The following is a 14,995-nucleotide window of genomic DNA, read 5'->3' as shown; positions in this document are numbered from 1 at the left end:
TGTTGTGTCCGCCGAGAACTAAAAAATAAATATTAAAAAAAATTCTCTCTCACTCTCTCTTTAAAAAAAAAAATTCTACTAGAATTAAAAGTTAAAAAAGTAAACTAAGCATAAAAAGCTGTAGAGAAGATAGTGACATTTGAACTGAGATTCCCCCCAAAACTTTTATTTAAAAAATTCCGAGTCTATAGCTAAGAGTATGAGAATCCAATATTTGCCATATTTGCTAAACCGTTTGAAAGTTGTGTACATTTTGACATTTCGGTCCTAAATGTCTCCAAAAATATCTACTAAGAATAACATTGGGGGGCTGGGGATGTGGCTCAAGCGGTAGCGCGCTCGCCTGGCATGCGTGCGGCCCGGGTTCGATCCTCAGCACCACATACCAACAAAGATGTTGTGTCCGCCAACTAAAAATAAATAAATATTAAAAAAAAAAAAAAGAATAACATTGGGGGGCTGGGGATGTGGCTCAAGCGGTAGCGCGCTCGCCTGACATGCGTGCTGCCCGGGTTCGATCCTCAGCACCACATACCAACCAAGATGTTGTGTCCGCCGAGAATTAAAAAATAAATATTAAAAAATTCTAAAAAAAAAAAAAAGAATAACATTGTCCTAATAACCATAATATTAATATTTTGCCTTAGAATATTAATTGCAATTCAGTAACATCTAATAGTCTGCATTTACATTTCTCCATTTGTCCCCAAAGTGTGTTTTGTATTTTTTCTTTTACTTTTGTCATCCAGGATCCAGTCATGGTTCATGTAGCCAATATGTCTTCTTTATCTAGCATTCTGTCTTATATATTTGTGTTTCTTTGTTTTTTTCATGACATTGACTTTTAATAAGAGTCTCGGATAGTTGCTTTGTAGAATGTGTTACCTTTCAAATCTACCTGTTTCCTTATAATTAGATTCAAGATAAACAGTTTTAGTAAAAATATTACATAGGAGATATGTAATATGAACTTCATAGTACATCAAATTTTATCCTGTTCCCTTATTAGTGAAGCTTAACTTAATTGTTTAAAGTGGTAATAACCAAATCCATTGTAAAAATATATTTTTTTAAAATTTACAATTAGTGTATAATCTGTAGGATGATATTTTTGAGACCCTGTGAATATCCCAACAACTTTTCACACACTGGTTTTCACATCCACTAAAGGGTTTTACACCTGTATTATTTATTGCACTGGGAGGATACAAAAAGGGTAACTAAAGAAAAAATTCTAACATTTCTTCTATATTTGTTAGCTGAAATTCTCTTATGTGTAATAAATTTTTACATACATCTTAATTTTTTTTAAATTTTTTTTAGTTTTAAGTAGACACAATATCTTTATTTTGCATTTATGTGGTGCTGAGGATGCAACTCAGTGCCTCAGGCATGCTAGGCGAACGCTCTACCCCTGAGCCACAACCTCAGCCCCTAATTTCTTAATTATTAAAAAAAATTAGCTTTTTAAATTTTTTTATTTTTTGTAGTTGTAGATGGACAGCATGCCTTTATTTTAATGTGGTGCTGAGGATCAAACCCAGTGCCTCACATTTGCTAAGCAAGCAGTCCACCACTGGGCTACAACCCCAGCCCAAAATGTAGCTTTTTTGATGCTAAAATTACCTCTTATTTGACCAGCAACTGGCTCCTATGTCCTTTGGGCTTGACTCTAGTCCTTGAGCACTTTCTTGACATTTTTTAACCTGATGCCCAGGCTTACTTTGTACTTTTCCTACTTCAGACCTGGAATCGGCTATTTTTTCAAGAGTCCTAGTACTGCCTTAGTAGGTGCAGTATTTAAAAACCAAAGCATGGTATAGATTTGCTCATTGCTATTTCTTCTCATTATGAATTGGCTCTCTCAGTGAACAGAATCTTTTTTATTTTTATTTTTTAATTTATATTGATACCTCCAATTCAAATCCAACTGTACAGAGTTCTTCCACATCTTTTTTTATTCCCCATTTGAATCTGTCTTCTCCCACAATAAAACCCTAGATCCCAGCAAGTTATATTTATTCAGACACTGTTTCCTACAATATGCAAAAAATTACTAGACTGATACCATAAATAACTACATTCTGAAGTTCAAGATTTCTTTACAATTCTTTTTTTTTAATATTTATTTTTAGTTATAAGTGGACACAATATCTTTGTTTTATTTTTATGTGGTGCTTAGGATTGAACCCAATGCCTCACGCATAGTAGGCAAGTGCTCTACCTCTGAGCCACAACCACAGCCCCTCTTTACAGTTCTTTTTGTTGTTATAATTATCCCAGAGTTATGTGTTCAAATTTTTCATAAATTCATTCTTTTGTCTGGGTAATTTTGATTGGAACAGTGGGATGAAAAATGAGTAAGAGTTTTCTAAATGTCAGGGGGTCCAGGTGAATTTCAGACTTGAGAAGTAGCGTGTTTAGACACTGATTTGTGAGAAAACTTAGCAAATTAATAAGAACAGGTATTGATAAGAATAGCTATCAATTGATAGCTCAGAAAAAGATCAAGATTGAAAGTATGGTTTCTGGGGCTGGGGTTGTAGCTCAGTGGTAGAACACTTGCCTCGCACGTCTAAGGCACTGGCTTCAATCCTCAGCACCACATAAAAAAATAAAATTATTGTGTCCATCTACAACTAAAAATATTTTTTAAAAAAGAAGAAAGAAAGTATACTTTCTACTGAAGACATTGATTTTGCATCATCATAAAGTTGAAAAATTGGGAGTCAGAGGCTATCTGTATGTAATTTAGATTTTTTTTTTTTTTTTTTTTTTACAGCAGACCTGAAACAAAAATGGTTCTTTACAGTTCCAAAATTTGTAGATTTTTTTGAAATGTTTTTCAGATTTATGTAGTCTGGTTGATTATTCTCATATACTGTAAACAGTATCGAGCTGCTGTTGATTTGCTGTAAGCATTGATCTTAAGACTATTATGTGTCAAGTTCAAGATGTCAGTGTGTATATTAAGATTCTGGTGCTGGCACGATTTACAAGAATCAGAAAGTAAGTGCATTTCTGACATGCTTTTGTAGATGTACTTTGTATTTGAAAGATGCTGTATAAAATTAAAATTTGTCCCAGAAATCAAATTATCATTCCTTTCTTAAAGGGCTGAGGTTGTGGCTCAGTGGAGAGCACTTGCCTAGCACTGTGTTCGATCCTCAGCACCACGTATAAATAAATAAATAAAATAAAGGTATTGTGTCCATCTTCAACTAAAAAAAAATTTTTTAAATGGTCCATAAAACTACACTGAGAATTCTCAGTTGGAAGGACAGAGACTAAATATACAAATTTTTTTATATGTGTAGTTTTTCTAAAGTACATATGCATATATGTTAAAATTAATAAACTTTATTTTTTAAAACAATTTTAGTTTTACAGCAACATTTTAAATGGAAAGTACAGATAGTTCCCATGTGCCCCTGTCCACACACATAAACAACCTACCTCACTACATCCTGTACACAGTGGTATTTTTGTTATAATCAATGAACTCAAATTAACATATCATTATCACTGGAAGTTTATAGTTTATATCAGGGTTCATTCTTGTGTTGTATGTTCTATGGGATTTGACAAATGTGCCTATGAGTAGCAAAAAGAATGGTTTCATTGCCCTAAAAATCCTTTATGCTGTGAATGTTCATCCTTCCTCTTTTCCCTGACAACCCCTAGTCTTTTTACTATTTCCATAATTTTTGCCTTTTTCTGAATTTCATATAGTTGAGATCATATAATACATATGTTGGCCTCATAAAATGAGGTAGGAAGTATTCCTTCTGCTATCTTCTGAATGAAATTGTACAAAATTTGTCTAATTTCTTCCTTAAGTGTTTAGAATTCACTAGTAAACTCAGCTGATCTTGGTGCTTTCTAGTTTGGAAGGTGATTATTCACTTAATGTCTTTAAAATCATAGTCCTGGTTTTTTATTCTTCCTATATGATTTCTGTCATTTCAAGAAAGATTGTTCCATTTCATCTAGGTTATCAGATTTGTGAGCACAGATTTGTTCATAGTACTGCTGTAATGTCTGTGTGAGATGTACTGATGTTCTCACCTTCATTTTTGATATTAATAATTTATGTCTCCTTTTTTTCTTAGTTAGATTTACTGAAGGTTTATTAATTTTATTAATCTTTTCAAAATGACTTTTAGCCTTTTGATTTTCTTTTTTAATTATAAATTGTATTTATTTTGTTTCCATTTTACTTTATTTTTAATCATATATATATATATTTTAAATTGGCACATAGTAATTATACAGACTCATGGGGCACAGTGTGGCATCTTTTTTTTTTTTTAATTTCCCCCCCTCACCTTGTCTTAAGATGAGGAAGGCTTGAATTTTAGGCATTTTTTGAAAACTTGTGCATGCCATGTAAATGGATTAGATCCGTTAGCCGGTACACCAACTTCCCACACAAAGCTGTCCACTGAATGAAGAGGCCCAGCAGTCTTTGGAGAAGCTGCAGCCTGACCCATCTTCTCCACCATCACCCAGGAAGGATAAGAAACGGCAAGTGGGGAGCCGACTCACAAACCCATGCTTGGGGTGGTGCTTTCCTCTTCTTCATCTTTTATTCCCATGAGTCCTAGGCCAGAGAGAGATCCATGAGTACTAGTGGTTCCTGGCAGGAGGATGATGCAAAGGGTACCTGGGCTCAGGCTTTGGTAGAGCCTTCCAGTCTTCCGGCTCCAATGCCAGGCTGCAATCTTTGTATTGGCCGCCTTTAAATTCTGCAAGGTCTCCTGCTCTGAGGGAGGAGGTCTAACCCTGAGACCTGCGGGCCTTCTTGATTCAGGTGGTAAGCTCCTAAGCCACGCGTGGAGGTGCCTAGGGGTTAGGGCTTGCCTGCCTTTCAGCTTCCAGTCCTTGCCTGTGAGGATATGGAGGGCACTGTGGGCATTGCCAAAAGTTTTGAATTTCAGGAAATAGTATTTTTCCTGTCTTCCGCTTTTAGCATCTGTAGGCACGATCACAGCTTCCAGGCCACCAAAGAGGTTTGGTAGTTCCTGAATATGTCCTAAGAAATCTTTACTAATTCCAGACAGATAAATAGTATCTTGGTTCTCAGAATCTCATTCCAGCTCATTAACAAGTGTGTCACAATCGAGAGTGAGTTCTGTCACAGGTCTCTGTACCTTTATGTATACACCTTCCACCAGAATGCCATTCAAGGACTCAATAGCCAGCTGGGCAGCTTCCAGGACTTCGTATTGTATATAGAGATGAGACTGTTGCGTTTCAAGAACAAGAGTCATTGTACGAACTGAGCCAAAGCTCTTAAATAGCCTCTTCAGAGCCCTTAGGATACAATCTTTGCTCAATGGCCCAGCATAGATAGTTGACATCTCTGTCCACTTTTGTTCATTTCCTCAGTGAGGAGAGGTGAGAAAGGCCCAAAAGAGAACTGAATAATGCTGAATGGGTACAGGCAGACTTGCCTTCTGGCCTGCTCAAAGACCTCTCTATTTGAAAGGCACTTAATAGTTTCACAATTTTCAAAAGAAGGGAGTTCAATATCATCTGTCTCTTGGGATACAAAAAGGAGCTTCTAGGATGCACCAAATCTAAACATATTGAAACAGCTTTGTAGGTGTACTGAAACTTTTCTCTTATATTTCTTGGGTCTTGGGCTCTCCATAGCGCCTCCAGATTGAGTTCTGCAATCTTCTTTGGGCCATACTTGAGGAAATATCGAGCCAATTCAAGGGACACTATAGCGTCCTCTGTGGCATCATGACCATCCCTTTCCGAACATTGAATGTCCTTCCCCAAAATAGCTTTGGCTAAGAACTTTAGCTTGAATCTTCTGCCCCGCTCTCTGGCATAAAGCAATGAGGTATCAATAACATGGATGTATCATGTTCAATGCTCGGAGATCAACATCTAAGGAATGACCTACTAACACCACATCAGGAGGAAGCAGTGCTTTTAACTGCCTCTGAATGTCTTTCAATTTTGTCACCGGCTTAAGCGTCTCCTCTGTGATTCCTGAATAGCAGGTGGCATAGTCAACAATCTCGTCATCAGGTTTGACCAACACATCAATAAGACATGCGCCTCCTTCAGCAACCAGTGAGATGCGTGTTAGTTCTCTCCCCTTGGATGTGATGCACATTTCACCGTCCAGCCAAAAGAGAGGGCTGTTCTGTTACAGATCCATTACATTTGGTAGTTACAAAGTTTTCACAGTCAGGCGAACCTTGTAATGGAAAGTCAAATGTTTTCATTTCCACCTCTGTCAAAAGGCATCACAGCAAGCCCACTTTCTGAGAGCCATACTTTTGAATGATAGGGTCATTCTGCAGGTTGACATTGGGTTTTGTACTGGCAGACAGTGAAGATCCTTCCATGGTCTTAGGCAGATATCCAACTTCTGATTTGGTAGCCCAATAATATCAGCTAGAAAATTAGATGATGGAGGAGGCAAGCGGAATTTGTGTTCGAAGGCTTTTTGGAGAAATCCAAACTCCAAATAGAACCTGTAGAAGTGTAGTTGTCTCATCCCTTGAAGGATGACGACCACTATTCTCCGCAGTTGGTTTTGGTAAAGAAGCTGGCACCACCTGGGTCTCTCAATAAGGGGTTGACCTAGAACTGCATACTTGAGCAACTCATAGCTGTTCATGGGTTACTTCACAGTTTTCAGCCATTACAATGCCAGACAACTGGGCTCTCTTGGGCTCGGGCTGCCTGTCCATGAGATCCGAATGGGATACCCTTACCTTGGGCGTCCTCATCAGCCAGTCGGGCACCCATCTCCTCTGGCTGCTCTCCCCGGGGGAGCCTTCCAGTCTTCTCCTTATCTGGCTCCATGATTCTGTACTTGAGTCCTTGTTGTGGAACGCTGTCCTTGGTGTAGAAAGCTGTCCCTGGTGTAGAAAGCTGTCCTTGTCTTGATGCCAATCCAGCAAGAGAAAATGGTCTTGAGAAGGAAAAGGATGGTTTATTGTTGAGAGCCACAGCCGAAGGGGCCCCAGCAAACTTTCAGCTGCCAGCTGATTGGTTCCTCTGTGGTGATGCTCATTGGGCTGTTTCCCCGCCCTTTCAGACCATGGAGCTGCTCATTGGGGGACTTTTTTTGGCTCCTCCCACGTGATCCAGCCAATCGGCCTCAAGAGCAGGAGGAGTGGGGGAGGTTGAGAGGCTTGTGGGAAGCCGGTGGTGGCAGTTGGGCTCTGAGGGAATTCCTGAAGAGCTGTGTGGTGTGGTGTGTGTGTGTGTGTATGTTCTAAAAAGAAAGTTCGTTTGTTTTGACAAGTGGCTTCTGATTGTGCCCAGCCAGACTGAGGCAGTTTATTGCTTTGCTAGCAAAGGAGAAACAATGATTCTCTTATTTTCTTTTTTGACTACCTATTTTTCATTGATTGCTATGCTAGTTTATTTATTTATTTTTTTGTAGTTGGACACAATATCTTTATTTTATTTATCTTATGTGGTGCTGAGGGTCGAACCCAGGGCCTCGCACATGCTAGGTAAGCGCTCTACCGCTGAGCCACAACCCCAGCCCACTATTCTAATTTTTAAATTTATTTTTTCTGCTTATTTTGGATTTAATTTGGCCTTCTTCTAGTTTCCTAAGGTAGAAGCTCAGACAACTGATTTTAGATATATTTTTTTTAAATATATGCATTCAGTGCTTTGTCTGTTCTGTCTAAGCACTGCTTTCATTGTGCCCCACAAATTTTGAGAATTTTATTTTCAATTTTCATTTGATTTAAAATATTTTTAACATTTTTCAGTTGAGATTTCTTCTTTGACCCATTTGTAATTTACAAGTGTTTGTTGGCCTGGGGGATTTTCAAACTCTCCTTCTCTCTTACTGATATCTAGGTTAATTTCTTTGTGATCTGAGAATGGATATTCATGAACTAGATTTCTTTTTAAAGTCATGTTTGTTGAGATATAATTTATATATGTTACAATTTGCCCTATTTAGTTTTATGGTTTTATGAATTTTGATAACACTAATATAAAAAATGACAACATATAAATATGGATATATAGTACTATAGTGAAGATACAGAATACGTTACCTTATTCTCTTTTACTTTTCTTTTTTTCTAAACAAATAGAGAAATTAATTTTAACATTTCCATTTAACCCAATGGATTACCAACATAATTTGCAAAGAAAATAATTGTTAGGTATTTCATGTTCATTTTCCTTGTCCTAATAATTCTTTGGAATCTAATGTCTATTTAATACATAGCATACCTCAATTCAGACTGAACACATTTCAAATACTCAGTAGCCTCGCGTAACCAATGGCTGCCATATTGGCTCATTTCTCCATCTTTCACCTTTTGAAGAGACATGCTGTAGGCTGCATGATAAGTCCCCTTGTTATGTGGTTTCTTGTTGAGTTCCATCAGAAGGGACACCAAAGAGATGAACTTAGAATATACAAGAATGGAGCAAGGTGTTTTATTCCTCCCTATAAGACTCTGTTAAACTGTGAGTTGGTTTCTACATGCATTTGGTGGGAATAACTTCAGTTAGTTCACCTTCTCCTACAAGTTTTTCATAATGGCTCTCTCTTCTTTTACCTCCTACCTCTCCAAGTTTACAGAAGAAAAGGTGCTTCACAAAATTTGTTAGTTTCCCTCAACCTTGCCCTTACCTTTATAATTACCTTATTAAACAATTTTTACTCTGATTGATCTTTTTCATCCTTGAATCTCGAATAATGGATTTTTAATCATAAGAGTAAAATATACTTCATCTCATATCACAGGCAATATCACAGGTATATACGCATACCAGCTTAATTATATATTAAAATGTAATGTATAAAATGCTAAAACTTTTAAAGAAAATATTTGTGTAACTTTGTGAAGAGAAATGAAAAACAAAAATACAAAGTAAACAAAAACCTGAAAAATTAGGTGATATTGTAGTTAAAATTTTTATGTGTAAAAATTTATCCAAAAGGGTTGAAAAAGACATGAATTGTATTACTAGTAATTTTTGGTATTTGACTTGACTTGGTTTCTTCTTTGGTTGGCTTTTCCTTTATTGTAGTTCTTCCCTTTGCAGATTTTCATTGTTGTTTTTCATTTCCTCCTCGTGGCATATTTTGCCAAGAATGTTCTGTAATGCAGGCTTTCTTGCTGTAGATTCTTATAACCTTTGTTTGTCATGGAGGGTTTTTATTTCATCGTCAAATTTGAAGGTTAATTTTGCTGGGTATAAGATTCTTGGTCGTCTCCATTAATTTTTAGAGCTTGGAATATGTTGTTCCAGGATCTCCTGTCTGAGAATCTGGGTTGAAAAATCTGCTGAGATCCCAATTGGTCTTCCCTTATAGGTAATCTGATTTTTTTTTCTTGTGGCCTTTAAAATTCTATCTTTATTCTGTATGCTAGGCATTTTCATTATAATATGTCTTGATGTAGATCTGTTGTAATTTTGTACATTTCATGTCCTATAGGCCTCTTGTATTTGATTTTCCAGTTCATTCTTCATGCTTTGGAAATTTTCTGCTGTCATTTTATTGAAGAGATTGTGCATTCCTTTGGTTTGAATCTCTGAACCTTCCTCTATCCCAATAAATCTTAAATTTGGTCTTTTGATGGTATCCCATAATTCTTGGATATTCTATTCATGGTTTCTTACTATCTTCACTGTGAGGTCCACTTTATTTTCAAGAGTGTATATTTTGTCTTCATTGTCTGAGGTCCTGACTTCCAAGTGATCTAGTCTGTTGGTGATGCTATCTATTGAGGTTTTTAATTGACTTATTGTTTCTTTCATTTTAAGGGTTTCTGGTTTGTTTTGTTTTCAGTATCTCTATCTCTTCTTGAAGTAATCTCTTGTAACCTGTATTTGCTCTCATATCTCTTGTTGGTGTGTTCCATTTTTGCCTGTTTCTGCTCACTTAGGTAATTCTTTAATCCCCAAATAATTTTAGTTATGTATATTCTGAACTTCTCTGACATTTCACCTACTGCACTATCTATGGAATTCCATTGTTGTTGTATATTGGTTGTGTGGGGCACTTTACTCCCTTGTTTTTTCATCATATCTGTGGTTCTTCCTCTCTTGCAGTGTAGATCCGAGGTATTACAGCTTCTGCCCTGTTGTCCTATAGGTTACCAATAGGTTACCAATACCTCACTTTAAAGGGAGAGATCAGTATTACAACACTCAGTGTACCCATCATGCAGCCATATATCAGTTAGCTTCTATTTTTACATTTACAGTTTTTTCACTATAATCAGAAATGATGAGTTTGGTTATCTTCTATCTTATAGTCAATAGGTTTGCATAGTGGTTTACAGTTTCTAATGGTGGAAGGGGGGCCTGGGGGTTGGCTGAGATGTTTATGAGGTAGGATGTGAAAATATGGAGGTATTAAATTATATGACTAGTTAGAGGGTAATCATAAGAAGTTGGCTGTTAGTAGGAGAAACAAGAGATAGGCAACTCCACGCAAGACTCCCTGTTACCTCAGCAACAGGATAACTGTTAGCACCCCTAGAAGAGAAACCTCTGGTGCAGCAGGCCCACAGGGATCTTGGTGACGTCTTACCAGGTCCTTATTGTTGTCCCTTGATAGAAGCGACAATATCCCAGTTTCATAGCAGTGGCAGCCTCAAGCCTATATATACCTTCATGTTGGGCCATGGACCCACTCTTTGGTGAATAAGGAACCTCGTGCTGGGTGGCTCACCACATAACTCCGGGCCCAGTACGGGCCTCTCCTCCAGATCTCCTCCTGTTTTGTTTTTCCCAACTTTTTTTTTTCCTTTTTATGTTTTTGTTTATTTGTTTGTGGTACTGGAGAGTCATTCCAGGGGCTCTCTACCACTCAGCTACATCCCCAGCTCTTTTTTGTTTTTATTTTGAGACAGAGTCTCTCTAAATTGCTGAGGCTGGCCTGGAACTTGCCATCCTCCTGCCTCAGCCTTCCAACTCATTGGGATTACAGGTGTCTTTTATGGTTTTAATAGAGATTTGGTTTTTTCTTTTTTTTGGCCTTGCTGAGGATAAAACCCAGGGCATTGGACATGCTAGGGAAGTGCTCTGCCACTGAGCTACGTCCCCAGCCCTTTTAATTGAGAATTTTTTATGATTCTATTTTTTTTGTCTTTCTTAGCATATCAATTATACTTTCATTTTTTTACCTTTTTTTTTTTGCAGTTGTCCTTGAGTTAGCAGTGCACATTTACATATGCTTACATACATACATAAGCATATATAATCAAATATATTGTTGCTATTATTTTGAACTGTTGTTAGATAGTAAAGAATAAGAATTTAGGAGGGGGCTAGGGATATAGTGCAGTCGGTAGAGTGCACAAGGCCCTGGATTCAATCCCCAGCACCACCAAAAAAAGAAGAATAGGGGTTGAACAAAAAATGATAAATAAGACATGAGAATTTACTTTCCACTCTATATTTTTTTCTGTATTTTTTCTTTGATACATTATAATTAAATATAAAAGTGGGTTTCATTATGTCAATTTGTACATGTACATAACATAAATTTGATCAGTCTCTTCCTTAAGCCTGTTAGCTGGACCCTTATGATGATTCTTAGTGTATATTTTTAATGAAAAACTTTAAAAGTCGCTTGTTCTGTTTGAAAGAAGAATCTGTCAGTCATGAAAACCTCGACTAGGTCAACTTTTTCTTTCCATGAGAAGTTGTCTTTAAGCTCTATTTGTGCACTGTAAACCAGTCAAGTATTTGCAGAGCCTCTCATTTTTAGTATCTTGCTCTCTGAGTCTACCATCTGGATGCACTGAAAATTATGTTCCTCCAGAGCAAATCTGGTGTTCCAATTTCTTGCCTGGAAAATCAGGATAGACTTCCCATTACCCTCAGAATAAAACCTAAATTTCTTCTTATACCTAGAGATCATGACACTTAATTCCCCATCTGGTCTTATTTCTCCTCACTGTAAATTTGCCTATTCTCATCATTTCTTATAAATGAAATCCTATACCATGTGGCCTTTTGCTTCTGGTTTTTTTCACTTAGCACAATGTTTTCAAAGTTTATCTGTGTTGTAGCATGTGCCCATACTTCATTCCTTTTTTGACTGAATATGTTCCAATATATGCATATGAGACCTTTTGGTTTTCCATTCTTCAACTGACGGACATTTGGGTTATTTCCACCTTTTAGATACTATGATTAGAGTTGCTGTGAATATTTGTGTGCAATTTTTGTTTGATCTCCTGTTTTACATTTCTGGGGCATATAGGAATGGAAATGGTAGATCATATGATAATTCTGTTTTACCTTTAGAGGAACGACCAAATCCAATGTCTGTTTTTATAAATAAAGTTTTTCCATGCAAAAATAATTAAGAAAAATAAAAGTCTTCAGTTTTGCCTTCCCTTTTCCTTCTACAGTACATTTAATTTTTTAAAATAGACCCATATTTCTCACCTGTTTAATTTTTCTTGTATCTGAAGAACTCTTTTAACATTTCTTGCAAGGCAGATCTTACTGGCAAATGCTCTCAATTTCTGTTTGTGAATGTTTTTATTTGCCCTTCACTTTTTTATTTTAAAGTAGATGGACACAATACCTTTATTTTATATATTTATTTCTTATGTAGTGCTGAGGATCAAACCCAGTGCCTTACATGTGCTAAGAAAGCACTTTCTACCACTGAGCTACAACCCCATCCCTGACCTTTACTTTTGAAGATAATTTCCCAGAGTATAGAATTCTAAAGTTGGTGGTTTGGTTTGGTTTTTCCTTTTTTTCTCAGTACTTTAATTTATTCCATTCTTGTTTGTCTGGATTCTGAGACTTTTTATTCTCTGTAGATAAGACGAGTTTTCCTTCATTGGCTATTTTTTTCCTCTTCCTAGAATTTATTTTTATCCATGACTTTCTGTAGTTTGAAAATATTATGCCTATGTATAGTTGTCCTGCATTGCAAGTGTTGCTCCTTTAGCTTTTTGGACCTGTGGTTTGGTTTCTGACATTAATTTAGGAAAATTCTCCATCATTATTCCTCAAATATTTTTTCTTTTTTTTCCCTGCTTCTTATTCTTCCAGACTTCCCATTATATGTATATTGTGCCTTTTATAGTTTTCCCATGGTTCTTTCATATTATCTTCTTTTTTCCTAACTATATTATTATTTCTTAGTCTTTTTCCTCTCTGCTTTTCAAATTTGGAAGTTTCTATTGTCATATCCTTAAGCTCAGATATTCTTTCCTTAGTCATATCCAGACTGTATCACTGATATGAGACCATCAAAAACTTTCTTCATTTCTATTATAATGTTTTAGATCTCTAGCTTTCTGTTGGGTACTTTCATAGAATATTCAAGTCTCAGGTCTGTTCTTGCATGTTGTCTGCCTGCTCCATTATTATAGCCTTTATCATATTAATTATAGTTGTTTTTTAAATTCCTGATCTCATAATTCCAACCTCCCTACCATGTTTGACATTGGTTCTAATATTTGTTTATTTTCTTCAAATTCTATTTTGTTTTGCCTTTTAGTATGCCTTATAATTTTTTTGTTGAAAGGCAAATGTTATGTGTTAGATAAAAATTGTGGCAATTAGGACTTAGGGTAATGTGGTGTTAAGATGTGGGGAGAAAGGTAAGTATTCTGTAGACCTATATTAGGTCCCCGACTTTTGATGTGTCTATGCCCCTGTGAACTTTACCAGTTTTTTCTATTATTTCCCCTACTTATTCTTCTTCCAGACTTTATCAGTGCTTTTGAGCTCCCTCCTCTGCCTTGGGTAGCAAAGAGGCTAGAACAAGCTGGAGTTGGATATTTCCCATCCTCCAAGTCAGTACAGCTTTGATAAAACCCCAGTTTTATCAGGAACTGGTAAAAAGAATTTCTCCTGAGGACAGGCCTTTGTTAAGAACAGAATGCTGGGCTGGGGTATGGTTTCTCAGCACTGCATATAAATAAAAAATAAATAAACAAACAAACAAATAAATGTCCATCAACAACTAAAAAAAATATTTAAAAAAAAGAACAAATGCATTTTTATATTTCAAGATAATTACCTTTTCTCTCCCTCTGCCAGAAGCATGAAGGAATTTTTCTCCTTTATTCAGTGTGAGTTCATGGTAGAGCCTCTGGAGGGAGGTAAACTCATAGTGGGGACTCCTCTATGACTTGCCTGAGCCAGGGTTTTTACTTTTCACACTTGTTAGTATTGAACCTCCTGCAGTTTATCATCTACAGTTTAAGTTTTCCTACTCCAGTACTGGTTTCCTACAGGTTTCTGTGTCCAGCTTTCTTCCCTAAATTGTGATCCTGTGCATCTACCTGTTTGTCTGATTTTGTGTGGGGGGGAACAACAGTTTGGCCTTTGACCTCACTTCTCTGATGGACCTAAGAAGAGTTATTGATTTTTCATTTTGTTGTCTGCTTGTTTTGGTGTTTTGGGTGGTGTGATAACTACTAAGCTCCTTACATGGTGGAATAGAAATCAGAAGACTTCTTAAGCATATTTTTTTTCACTTTTTTTTTTATTGGTTGTTCAAAACATTACAAAGCTCTTGACATATCATATTTCATACATTTGATTCAAGTGGGTTATGAACTCCCATTTTTACCCCATATACAAATTGCAGAATCACATCGGTTATACATCCCTGTTTTTACATAATGCCATACTAGTAACTGTTGTATTCTGCTACATTTCTTATCCCCTTCTGTCCCTCCTCCCCTCTCCTCCCCTCCCATCTTCGCTCTCTACCTCATCTACTGTAATTCAATTCTCTCCCTTGTTTTTTTTTCCTTTTCCCCTCACATCCTCTTATATGAAATTTTGTATAACAATGAGGGTCACCTTCCATTTCCATGCAATTTCCCTTCTCTCTCCCTTTCCCTCCCACCTCTTGTCCCTGTTTAATGCTAATCTTTTCCTCATGTTCTTCCTCCCTGCTCTGTTCTTTGTTGCTCTCCTTATATCAAAGAAGACATTTGGCATTTATTTTTTAGGGATTGGCTAGCTTCATTTAGCATAATCTGCTCTAATG

General features: G+C 36.6%; 1 protein-coding gene and 1 pseudogene across 6 annotated transcripts in view; one reads left to right on the top strand and one right to left on the bottom strand.

Annotated features, from left to right (window-relative positions):
- The window catches only part of Togaram1 (TOG array regulator of axonemal microtubules 1), an 85,211-nt gene that overhangs the window by 2,873 nt on the left and 67,343 nt on the right, over positions 1 to 14,995 (top strand). The window lies entirely within an intron of this gene.
- Positions 4,545 to 6,831, bottom strand: LOC101958690 (RNA exonuclease 5 pseudogene; annotated as a pseudogene).

Source organism: Ictidomys tridecemlineatus, chromosome 5 (assembly GCF_052094955.1).
Source record: "Ictidomys tridecemlineatus isolate mIctTri1 chromosome 5, mIctTri1.hap1, whole genome shotgun sequence".
NCBI classification, from domain to species: Eukaryota; Metazoa; Chordata; class Mammalia; order Rodentia; family Sciuridae; genus Ictidomys; species Ictidomys tridecemlineatus.
Note: the sequence above shows the minus strand (reverse complement) of the source record. Positions and strands in the feature narration are given on the sequence as shown.